Raw genomic sequence first — 13,690 nt, 5'->3', positions numbered from 1 at the left:
ACATTGTGGCTGATGTCAGTGGTGCCAGGTTGTTTCCAAGATCGACCTTTAAGCAGGTTACCATCAATTAATCCTTGCCCTGGAATCCAGAGCAATCACTACATTCTCTATCCTTGTAGGATTGCGGAGGTACAAGCGCCTCAGTTTCAGGTGTCGAGTGCAGCGGAAGTATTTCAAGATACCATCAGGGGGTTTAGCTGGCCTCCCAGGTATCATAAAAGCCAGAGACTAGAGGACAATGGTCTTACACCACACAGAGCAAAATGCGCTTTTCTCCAGAAGGCGATTGCGTTCTTGGGATTAACATTTCTCAAAGGAAGGGCTTATGCCAGATCCCGCAAAGGTTCAGGACATCCAGGCAGCTCGGACACCCACCACCATCACTGGGGTGTGTAGTTTCTTAGGAATGGTTACATATTGCAGGCATTTCATCCAGAATCTGACAGCACTAACTGCCCGTGCTTCGAGAAATGACCAAAGCCACTACCACATGGAACTGGGGATCCCTGCAGGAAGAGACCTTGACCCCAGCTGAGAGTTAGAGCCATCAGTGGATTGGATACAACCCCCCACTGGTTTGGGAGCTGTTTTATCACAAAAACAAACCAATGGTGAGTGGGCCAGAGGCGTGCGCCAGTAGTGCCCTTACAGAAAGATAGCAGCATGTTCCCCACATTGAAAAAGAAGCCATTGCGGTGCACTGGGGTTGCCCCTTTTTTCATATTTATTTGTATGACCATTCACAGTTCATGCAGACTACAAACCACTAGTCCCTCTCTAACTGGGTCCTCCTCTACACAACTTCCAAGACAAATGGATTTTCCAACTTCAAGCATACCATTTGTCTGTGGTATATCGCCCCGGATCACAAAATCCTGCTGATTATTTATCCAAGCATGCGAGGCCTGCCACTGTGGAAGAGGAATCAGATGCTGAGGAAGTGGAAGAATATGTTCGGTTGGTGGTAGAACGATCCAGGCCAATCCCCATCTCCCTTGCAGACACTGTTAAGAACACTACCACTGATGAATGCCTTCAACTGGCCATCTTCGCTATAGCATCTGGACATTGGCACACTCTCACACAAAAGGCCTCCAATCGTACAGAAGAAGTAAGGCTGATCCTGGCATCTCACCACAATGTTAGTCTGGAGCTAGCTGTCTCTCTGGAGGGATGTCTCAGGATAGGTCCCTGATTGGTTATCCCCAGAACAGGTGTTTGATCTTGGTCACACAGCCCACCAGGGGATCATGAGGACCAAGTCTAGACTACGTTGCAAGGTATGGTTCCTGAACCTAAATGAGCTAGTGGAACAAACTGTCTGGCAATGCCCGCGTTGTCAAGCTACTGGACCTGTGGAGTCAGTGGCTCCCATCATCACAGGGACCATACTGCCTATCCCGTGGCAAAGAACAGTGCTGATTTTGTAAGTTTACCTTATGGCAGACATATGTTCGTTCGTCATAGACAATTTCTCAAAATATCCAGAGGTTGAGATCATAGAGTCAACAATAGCTGGTTAAACGATCCCGGAGTTAGAAAAGGTCATGGCTTCCCAGGGCTTCTTGAGTGAGCTCCGTACAGACAACGGTCCCCTGTTAACTAGTTAGGAGTTCACTGAGTGTTTACAATCCAGTGGCCTCCGTCACAGGAGAATTAAATCACGCTGACCTCAAGCCAATGGAGAGGCCAAAAGATGCATGCAGACTTTGAATAAAATCCTCACAATGGCTCTGGCAAATGGACAGAACATGGAGTGTGCTCTCTATATTTTTCTGGGGGAATACCAGCTCACACCACATTCCACTATCTAGGTGAGCCTGAGTGCTCACTGCATGAATCAGACCGTGAATTACCCATCCCCCATGTGGATGTACCTTCAGCCTTACAGCAACTAGTTGATGCATGGCTGAATAACCTTCAGGCTCAAAAAGACCACATCTCTCGAACAAGGCATGCCAAGAGGAGAGTCATTCGCATTTGTGGTCTGGTGCTAGGCAAGAACCGGCATCCCCTGTGCAAATTCCAACTGCTGTTTCAGGTTGACCCATGGAAGGTGACATTTTTAAAAGGCACAATGATAACTGCTCAGAAGCAAGGCGAGACTTTCACATGAAACTTGTCTTTCTTCAAGCTCCATTGACAACCAGCTGATCAATCATCCACACTCAACCGGAGTGTATCAGTACCAGAAGAGGATTACTCGTTGGCAGGACACCCCAGGAGCCAAGTCTCATGTCCCCTGCTGACACCCTCTCAAGAGGCTAATGAACATCCAGTGCGAGTGACCCCGTGCAATCCCAGCGGTGAGTCAAGGAGGGACAGTTTGACGCTACACTTTCAGCCAGAAAAAAGATCTGAAAGCGGGGTTGAAACTCGCAGGCGGCAATGAACTTAGAGTTATCCTCGCAGACCACACCCTATGAAGTCCTCCTAGTTGAAAGACTTTGTGGTAAACTGATTGAGTGTGCTGACACTATACTCTAGCAAACGTTGTGTCTCACCACCATATGTCTCTCTCTCTCTCTCTTTCTTCTCGTTCTCTTTTATTTTCTTACTTTTTGCCTCCACTACTGTTTTTTCTCATTTTCATTTTTCTACTTACCTCACTGAGTTTTTGCCTTGAAATGCTATGCACTGTTTCCTCGTGCATTGTTCAAGTATTATCTAATGCTAATGTTTTGTATATTGATGTCTGGGTAAAGGAGAAATGTTAGGTTTGGGGTGGACGATCCCATGTTAAGGAAAATACGTAGGGGTGTGTACATAACGGACCCCACCAATATGGGTGAGATGGTCACGGCTGTGACGTAAAAGTAAAAGATAATAAAAAGGCGGCCGGGAACGGAGCTTGTGGAACTAACGTAAATGAGCCTGCGTCACTTTATTATAAATGCAGCTAGGACTATCTCTCAAGTCCCGCACCGAAATTGAACATCTCTGTACTTAAAGTTGTAAATATGAATGACACATAGTGCAATCATAAGTATTTGAAAAGTAATACATTATTAAAACATGTAAATCTCGAATTTCTGTACCCACCTCAGTTGATAGGTTCACACTATATAAATGTGGAAAAATACATACATCAGGACCGATTCCTTCACTCAGTAACCAAGCACATCGCAGTTCAGTGGCACAAGGTCATTACTGTAAATGTGTGTCCCTCAGTTCCTCATCGAAGGATTCACAGGCTGTGATACTCATTGAAAAGGCCATGGCAAATTTCTAAGTCTGAGAGGTTATGGCAGGTGAAATGAGGCATGCTGTATGATTGCTTGTGAGCTGGCCTCACATATGGTTTAAAATCCACAGAAGTTTATTGAATGGAATAGAGCCACAGCCCCCGGTGCACTGAACTTACTGCATTAGGACAAAACATGCTGGCAACATTCCATTCTAGGCAGTAGCAACTTGAATGGCCAGGTTAACGACCTCTAGATTAAGGGCCATATGTATCAACACATTTCCTCATGAACACAGAATGGGTAAAACCCTTTGATACATCTGGCCCTAAGAGTGGCCATTAGAGTGGATGCCACAAGTAATGCATCCCTCTTCCATGTTGGAACTTGGCAGTATATGCCAACCATAGTTAGTACATCCAGGACAAATGCCTTTTCCTCTCTTGATTACACTGTGCTGCCACCTTTGACTAGTGAGGACAAGCATTGTCCTCCTTTGTTGATAGTCTGTTTCTGTAATATTTGAATGGAGACAACAAACTCTGTCCATTTCTGCTGGTTGATGGAATATAGGTGCACAGTTTAACATTCCAACAACCAAGCCTCCTACACACATGGAATGAAGTGGGCCTGTGCTAGTGGGGTGTGGCTGACCACACAGGAAGATGGTCACACTCCTGTAGGAGCCCTACTGACCACTTCTGATCCAGCATCACCCTGTCCTTGCTGGGAAAGTGACAGAGTCCCCTGACCCCACTGTGCAATGGCAGTAACTGGAGCACAGGCTTCTGAAGTGGCAGAGACAGGCTTAGAGTGAAGACCGTGGCCCATGGGGGCGGAAGCGACCAGGTGAGGAGCCTTGCCGGAGACAAGGGTGTGACGTGGAAGTGTAGCTGGCCCTAACATGGCTGTGGAGGCTGACAATTGATCCCCTACAAAAAGGACATGGCAAGCTGCCATGGGGCACCCAAATGGCTGGAGGCCCCAAACGGGGCAAAGACATCCGCTGTCCAAGGTAGTGATGCAGCCCCAGCTGAAAAGCGTGACCAGATCCTCTCCACCGTTAGTTGCTCCTGAAAAGCCTGGAACACAAGATAGACCAGATCTCCTTGGATCTTGGCTTCATGTGCAACAACCACAGCAAACTGACAGAGTGAAATGCAGTGAGGACACCCTGGTAGAACCAGCCTACTGTGTCCAAATTGGAAATGAAGGTGATGGCGATGGCCAAAAATGCAGAGACTTTGCACCGCAGAGCAGAAGACTTAGAAGGTGGAGCAGCTGCAACAAAATCTGTGTGGTAGGCTTACCAGAACGAGTGGAGGGAAGAGACAGGGTTGCCTATCTGGAGTGTTGGCTGTCCCAGGAAGTGGCCCCACAGGCTCTCTTATTCATCTTTGCCATGCACCGAGCACATAGGGTGCCGGCAGAACCCGTATCCCTCCCAAGGGCACCCGCTCTGCCAGTAGAGGCAAGACCTCTCCACCTCTGAACTACTGAGAGAGAGATATCATTAAGCAGAAGTCCCGCCGTGAGAAATTGAGGTGTTGGTTGACTGGGGTGTGAACCCTGGTCTAGCAACAGCCACAGTTCCTCGCAGGGTGAACCAAATAAAATCCCTAAATAAACCTGTGCATAATCTTGGGTAGCTTGGCACAAAAAGCAGCCAGGTTTAACTTAGAGTATCCCAAACCAATTTAGAAAAATAGAGTACATTTTAGTAAATTATTTGACACCAAAACTACAAAAATTCAATCAGTAGTACCAGAGGTCTGAACTTTTAAAGTGTAAGGTTCATAATAGTGCTCAAAATATCAAAGAGCAAACCTCAGACCTCTGGTCGTACGAGACTGGGTCAAAGTTGAAAGTTAAGGCCGGCTGAGATAGAGCGCGGTTCAGCTACACGAAGTGGATTGAGCCCGGTCAGCGCTTACCTTCAGAATTTTGAGAGAAAAATGTCTGAGAAAGTAGAATTCAAAGGGGCAAGGCTGCGGAGTGTCCGAGGAGGTAGCGTCATCATTGGATGGCCGTGGCGTGAAGCTGCAGTGAAGAATTTTTCCTTCGGACTTAGTCGCGGAAATAGAAGTCGGAAATATCTAGCAGGACAAAGTACAGGGCTGTAGCCAAAGACATTTCAACAAGGTTGTGTACCCTTTTGGCAAAGGACAGCTGAAATGGATTTGCTGCTGTGGAGAACGCAGCCGGAGAAGCCTCAAAGTCAATCAGACCGGCGATATACCTCAGGCAGATAGACGGGCACGTTGGTGCAGGTCTTCTCCTGGTTCTCAGAGTTCTTTTTGGCCACATTTGATCTAAGTTCTCAATTTTGGATATTTGCCATCTGGGCACCTTTAACACCACCATTCATGGGTCCAGGAGTGGATAGAGACCTCTTGGGGGTTAGGACTCACATAGGCAGGATCCAAGTGCAGTTTCAAGACATGGGGAGCCTGTTATGTCCCTGTGGGTCTGACCAGGAGGCCAGTAAATTAGCCCTTGGAGCCACTTCTGCAATCCTGAGTGCAGGTGAAGATACAGGGCTGACCAGCAGGGCTGGTCTCTGAGGGTTGAAGGCAAGCTCCAAGAAGCAAAGCAGTCCTTCCAGGTATAACAGCACAGCAGCTGGCAGTCCTCTGAGAGTCCTTCCTCAGGTCCAGTAGTGAACTGAAGAGTGGGTCTGATGGTCCTATTTATATACCCTGGTGCCCTTTTACTGAAAGGTGGGAGAGGTTTCTGGAAAGGTTATTTGAAGTGCATGGAATTTCCCGACTTCCCTGCCCTGGCTCCATGCTGGCAGCAGTGATAATACATGGCGCCTCGGTGCCCACTCTGATCAGCGATCACACTCGGCAACTCTGGGCATTAGCTTGCCTCATCCTCACTAACGGCCCCACCAGACCGCTGGGGATGCCTGGTCTCACCCTGGAGATACCCATTAAGGGACCATCTCTCAGGGAAGCCAGGAAGGGTTTTGCAGCGGTCGAAGCGCCTTGGGACCCTCCGGGTAAGTAGTGTGCTATATAAATGCCTATAGATACATACATTTACATGGTCATTAGGCCTATTGTGAGGAGGCAGGAGACAGCCTATTTAGGTGCAAGTGGGGCTGTGCGCAGTTCCGCCTCCCATCCTGTCAATGATGGCCTTTTGAGGCACACCTAATCCCTCTATTGTGACTGTCTGTCAGCTACACCCATTCATGTGACCCAAGACAGGCTGTAGGCACAAATGGCTAATGGCAGGAAATTGCTAACTTTCTGAAAGTGGCAGTTTAAAAAAATATATAATGAAAAATTCAACTTTACCATTAAAGAGGGTTTATCATTACAACTCCCTAGGTACCAAACATGATCTATCTACCTCTTCTCAATTAGGAATTACAGTTTATTAACGGTAATAAGGAAACCCCAATGTTATCCTATGGGAGGGGTAGACCTCATAGTAGTGAAAAACGAACACAGACGTTTTTCAGTACCAGGACATGTAAAACGTAAAAGTACATGTCCAACCTTTTCATTACACAGCAGTTTGCCCTATGGGCTACCTAGGGCCTACCTTAGGGGTGACCTACATGTACTAAAAGTAGAGTTTAAGGCTTAGCATGAGTATTTAAGTGCCACGTCGACATGGCAGTGGGACACCTAATTCAGGCTGCAATGGCAGGCCTGGGACAAGTTTTAAGGTGCTACTTGGTTAGGTGGCACAATAGGCATCTCAGGCCTACTGGCAGCATTACATTTACAGGCCCTGTGGATATGGTATATCACTCTACAAGGGACTTACAAGCAAATTATATGCCAATGAAGTATATGACAATCAAACTATGTGGGACAAGGAGCACACGCACTTTAGCACTGGTGAGCATTGGTAAAGTACAGAGTCCTAAGGTCAACAGAAGCAAAAATCCAACAAACATTGGAGGCAAAAAAGCAAAGATTTTGGAGGAAGACTACCCAAAGGCGGACAGATCTAACATCTGTCCCCTCCCCCAGCTAAAAGTGGGGAGAACTATCCAACCTCCTGGGAGTTCTCATAAGGTGGAGAAATGTGGAAGACCATCAGCTTTGGCCCAGTCTGTGCCAGGTCTGTGTTGCACCGTAAGTCCATTCCTTGTAGGGAGATGGACCACCTCAACAATTCTGGATTATCACCCCTCATTTGCATTAGGCACCTGAGGGACCTGTAGTCTGTCAGAATTCTGAGGCGAGTCCCAAACAAGTATGGTTTCAGGTTCTTCAATGCCCAGACTACAGCAAAGACTTCTCTCTTAATAGCACTCCACCTCTGTTCCCTGGGCAGTAACCCCCTAGAGATAAAAGCTACAGGTTGGTCTAGGCCCTCATTATTAAGATGTGAAAGTTCTGCCCTAAAGACAAGCTCCGAGGCATCTGTTTAGACTACGAATTCATTGGAAATGATAAGGACCTTGAGCACAGGGGCAGTGCACAGGACTTGTTTTAGGGAGTCAAAGGCTTTCTGGCTAGCCTCTGTCCATAACACCTTTCTTGGCTGCTTCTTGGAAGTCACCTCAGTCAAGGGGGCAACAATGGTACCATACCCCTTGACACACCTCCTGTAATATCCTGTGAGGCCCAGGAAAGCCCTCACCTCTGTCTGAGTTTTTCGGGGCTGCCAGATCAGAATGGTCTTAATCTTAGCCTAGAGGGTCTGCACCTTACCCCTGCCCACAAGGTATATGTAATAAAAGGGGAGTTTAAAGCTTGGCAAGGGGATTTAAGCGCCACGGTGACATGGCAATGTGACACTGCATTCTGGCTGCAGTGACAGGCCTGGGACAAGTTTAAAGGTGCTACTTAGGTGGGTGGCACATACCTGTTACAGGCCACTGGTAGCATTTAGTTTATAGGCCCTGTATTTATGGTTCGCCACTCTACATGGGACTTTAAATTAAATATGCCAATTAGGTATATGCCAATCAAGCCATTTTAGGCAGTGAGCAGAAGCACTTTAGCACTGGTTAGAAGTGGTAAAGTGCACCGTCCTAAGGCAAACAGAACAAGAAATCCAGCAAAACTTGGAGGGTACACCACCTTAAGGTTGACAGGTCTAACACCTGCAAACTTCGATGCTTCAATGCTGGTGGCGCCTCTGTTGCAGTCTTCCCAGATTACACCATTTCAGTCCACCAGCAATGGACTTTATCTATGACTGTGAAGAGGGGACTTTAGGAGGTCGGCCTCAAGTACATATTTTTGTTCTCCACCCAGCTCAAGGTAATAGAGGATGCCTGCACCTTTGTTCAATGACACTGCCTTTTATAATACAAGGGGGACCCAACGGATAGCTAAGTACCATGGGTATAACTAAGTTATAGAGAACAACGGTCCTTAGCTTATTTAAGAATCAACACAATACAGTATAGGAACACAATGGAAAACTATATGAGTTAAGATTTCCAAACCCAGCCGGGAAAGGAGTTTATTTTCTGGAGACAATGTCCAATCTTACAATATACACGAAATAGCTTGACAAAAGCCTGTGCCGTACAAAAAAAGGAAAAGAAGGATAGAATTAGGGTGAAAGGGGTGTCTTTCAGGCAAAGGAAGAGAGCAAGGACAGGGTACTGTGAGCAAATCAAAAATTAATAACAGTATCGCCTGGAGTGGAGTATACACAATCACATTTACCAATATTATAAGTGTAAACCCACTCATAGGTGTCGACGTTTCGATCCCTATTGCTCAACTAGATACATGGGATCATCATCAGGACTTTTTTAATAAAACATGCCTGAATGAAAAAAGCCTCAGTATATCGAGGTGGAAGACCTCAAAAGGGGGGGATGGTCCTTCTCTTCAGAATGCAGCGATGGTGCACGTAGATATACGTCAAGGAGGTCTTTATGGGGGTCCAGAAGAAAATTGCTTAATTTAATGGATGAAATTCGAGGTCCGTTTCCAACTGCATAGAATGGCAGCTCTTACTCCACTTTAAATGAGATCGGGGAGTAGCTTTATCAGTGCAGGCAACGGTGGCCGTGCATGAGGATTGCCAACAGTGTGGCGTTACAGACGCAAGTCTGAGTAAAGACGCGTCTCTCCTGGGGCTGCTCGGACAATGCCGGATGCAGTGCATCCGGCATTGTCCGAGCAGCCCCAGGAGAGACGCGTCTTTACTCAGACTTGCGTCTGTAACGCCACACTGTTGGCAATCCTCATGCACGGCCACCGTTGCCTGCACTGATAAAGCTACTCCCCGATCTCATTTAAAGTGGAGTAAGAGCTGCCATCCGGCATTGTCCGAGCAGCCATCCGGCATTGTCCGAGCAGCCCCAGGAGAGACGCGTCTTTACTCAGACTTGCGTCTGTAACGCCACACTGTTGGCAATCCTCATGCACGGCCACCGTTGCCTGCACTGATAAAGCTACTCCCCGATCTCATTTAAAGTGGAGTAAGAGCTGCCATTCTATGTAGTTGGAAACGGACCTCGAATTTCATCCATTAAATTAAGCAATTTTCTTCTGGACCCCCATAAAGACCTCCTTGACGTATATATACGTGCACCATCGCTGCATTCTGAAGAGAAGGACCATCCCCCCCTTTTGAGGTCTTCCACCTCGATATACTGAGGCTTTTTTCATTCAGGCATGTTTTATTAAAAAAGTCCTGATGGTGATCCCATGTATCTAGTTGAGCAATAGGGATCGAAACGTCGACACCTATGAGTGGGTTTACACTTATAATATTGGTAAATGTGATTGTGTATACTCCACTCCAGGCGATACTGTTATTAATTTGTGATTTGCTCACAGTACCCTGTCCTTGCTCTCTTCCTTTGCAATGACACTGCCAGCACTTGGGACTGGCTGGAGAAGCACAAAGGGGGAGCTGATGCAGGAGGTTGGAGCAGGCTGCCGAATCTGAAGTGGCGCAAAAAGAGGAGGAAAGCAGAGGGAAGAATGAGGAGGCCCTACTGGACCCAGGTAGAGCAGGGGCAGGCAGAAGCCCTAGAAATGGATAACTCATTTGCAGCTCTGGAGTGCTCCTCCTCCAGACATTGCTCGACACACTCCACTGCTGATGGGGAGTATATGAAAGAGCTCCGGCACCTGCTTAGAGCCAGACCTCTGGTCACAACCAGGAGGGTGGACAACCGGTAAGTAGCAATAGACAGCAGAGATGCTGTCCCTAGACAAGTGAGGTGATCTTCTGCAGCTGAACAGCACCAGCGGTCACTGGGAGGCATTAGGCGGGGAATGGAGGGACACTGTGCCTTGTCTTGACTCTCTGCTACGTTGCGCTATGATAGACCCAGCAGATTGGAATGACATATCATACTCTTATACTTCAGAGCTGGACTGGAGGTGGGGCAGCTCCCCCACACTGCCCATAGGTTACTACCCCCTAGACCAACCCCTTCTGTCAAAATGACACAGGGGACTGGTTTGTGTTGGTTACTTTATTTGAGAATATTTTTTTTTTTATAAATCTTTTTATTAAAGCAACAACAAGCCACCTCTTTACAGGATAGATATCAAATAGTCTTACAAGTCTCAAACAGATTGATAAGTCTGTAATGATCTTCTTATAATCATTGACAACCTCCAGGTTCTCGACCCCCTACCCCCGCCCCATTCTCTCCTACAGCTATATTGTCTCATGGTCCTGTCGAGTGATCGGACTACACAGCATTTCTTGATACTCATTCCATTTCCCCCAAATCTTTGTCTATTTTTGTGGGTATCCCCTACTCTCATAGACCACCCTTTCCGCCTGCATACATCAGTCCAAAACTGTTTTCCAGTCATTCAAAGTCAGGACACCTTTTATTCTCCACTTCCTCGCAATATTACATTTTGCAATCATGAATCCTAGTGTAACCCACAGGCGCTCAGCATTTGTAAGGTCCGAGTCTCCCCAGATATTCAACAGACACCACCTCGGAGATTTGTTCTCCTCTAGTTTATTTATTTTATTTATTTATTCAGTGTTTTGTATAGCGCAAACTTGACCCTTTAGGGTATCAGTGATTTAGCTGGCGGAAGGAAGGCAATGGAGGACAAACTCCTGCTCACAGGGGGGTTGGCCATAGAACCCCCACATTAAAACATGAAGGTGACGAGGGGTGAAATCAGATACACTTTCCTCATATGGAATGTGTTGGGGATGGGCTTGCCCAGTAAAAGGCACAAGATACCAAATATTGGGCGTAGATGTGGCCCTCCTGCAGGAAAAGCATCTTCTGGATATGGAGATGCCAAAGTTGCAGAGACGGTGGAGGGGCATGGCCTTTGTTACTGGATATTCCTCCTTTACCAGGGGAGCCCTGATACGGGTGCGACCGGGGATACCATTCAAGCCACTAGGAGTAAACATAGATACAGAGGGCAGATATGTGCTGGTCCATGAGAGACATGGCGGCCGGCAACTGACCATAGGGAGTATATATGCCCCGAACATGGGCAAACTCAGTTCTTTGAAACCATGGCCTGTGCTGATACCTGGAGGAAACTATAATTGTGTGCTGGCCATAGATCTGGACAGGTCCACACTGCTGCTGGAAGACTCACCTAGTGTGCGGATAGCCAAAGATCTCTGGGATTGGCTGCACTACTGGGGCATAGTGGACAGCTGGTGGCAACAAAACCCACACCCCAACCCAACCTAGGCCAAGGGACCAAGCACCTTTAAAAAGCATTAAAAATCCAACTAATGGTTTGGGTGCTTTGCACAGCCAAGTTCCCTGCAGGTATATAATCTTAGACGTTGCCAACATTTCTTTAAAGGAGTTTTGGGTTAATGGCTTCCTATAAACCCCTATATTCCATGACAGGGCTGCCAGGCTGCACAAAGTCGCTAATCCCTAATCCAGATCACTCATACCCCCCTTTTCCACTATCATCAAGGCTTAATACCGAGTCAGATAGGCACTCAAAGCAATTTCTTAGCTATGGACTCTTGTCTCCATTTGCTAGGTCACTCATAGGCTACTTTCTCGTAAATTAATAACTGTTCTGCTACATTGTACCCCCTGAGAGCAAAGTGTTAATTGGATTGAATGTAAACCAGTGTGGTTTGTCAAGGCACTATGGCCCCTTCCATCATCTATCCCTAACTCACCCACATGTACCAATCTTATACCTTCTTTCCTTAGCTCTGCCTTCCACCCTCACCAAGCTCAGCTTTACACATTCTGAGCTGAAGAGAAACTTAATTTCCTTTCTTCCCTCCCAGTTTATTATAAACCTGATCTGCTTTATATTCCCCTGAAGCAAAATCATGCAAGTTTGGGCATTTAGCCAATGCATGCAGAAGGTGAAAATAATTCAAGGACTTAAGTTTCCTCAATTGTTTTCTGCCTGCAACTCTTTGCTGAGGTTCTAGGTAAACCCATAAACTGTCCCCTTTGTTGTTCCTTTCACTTTCTGGTCTGTCTTCCTTTGACCACCCCTCGCTTTTGTTTTCCCTGACCAATGATGGGCATCCACTCTTCCCAGGTTGTTCTTGACTGGCCTCCCTCCCACAACTAGCTCCGTAAGCCCCTCTCTTTTGCCTGCATTTCTCCTTTTTACTGGCGGGGATCCCTCACTCTATCTTTAGAGGGTCTTTGGGGTGGGACGGTCTTTGTTCCATTCAAAGTACCTTTAGCCCTCTTCCTTCCTCCACTTTCACACTTACCTCAGGAATAAACCCTTAGGGCTAAGGGTAATTCTTTCCTCATTTACCCTTTTTACCGCCTTTATTTCCGACAACCTTCTTTCCCTTGCAAATTCTTATTACTTGAAGTAAACTGCCCTTGAGCCCCTGATACGCCCCCTGTTTTGCTACCAACATGGGTTATATACTGTTGGAAGGCTAGCTGCTTTCGTCGAAGCTGCTTCTCCAACTTCAGGCGCGCATACCTCCTGATCCTTTCTCTCCATCATAGGTCTACGGTAGGCATACAATTATTGATTTGTTTTAACTCGCCAGCCAGCAGTCACCTGAAGCTGGCTCCTTTGAGCTTTACCCAGCCCGTTGTTTCCCATCAATAATTCCAGTCTCTTTGTTCAGCTCCTTACCTATAGCGTGGTCCATGTCTGGGACGGATTCCAACAAATTTGAGTACCTTATTAAATTCTCCCCCACTCACAACCATATCTTCAGTAAGTAAAGTTGGCAATGGGTACTTGGCCGCCTTTCAAAGCACTTCCCTACAAACTCCTTTATTGACTGTCCCAAGGGCATCGCACCTGCTGTCTCCGTGGGTCTCGCAGGGCTACCAGTGGGTCTTCCTCCCCTGGTATAGTAATAATCATGTTCCCATCTGAGGGACCGTTGGCAGTACTCCCTGCAGAGTCACTATGTCGGAGCTCCTGGGCGGGAGTATTTTTATTGTATCACCTCCTTGACCACTCTTATGGGCATTGCGCTTCATGCTTTCACTTTACTCTGTGACATTTCCCCTCAAGCAGTGCCCGTAACAGCTTAAAACAATACCAATACAGGTCCTAAAGTTCCTTTCCCTTCTCGTCCAGGTCTGCATCCTCACCACCATCTCCACA

This window comes from Lissotriton vulgaris, chromosome 2_1 (genome assembly GCF_964263255.1).
Source record: "Lissotriton vulgaris chromosome 2_1, aLisVul1.2, whole genome shotgun sequence".
NCBI lineage: Eukaryota > Metazoa > Chordata > Amphibia > Caudata > Salamandridae > Lissotriton > Lissotriton vulgaris.
This window is presented reverse-complemented; position numbering follows the sequence as displayed.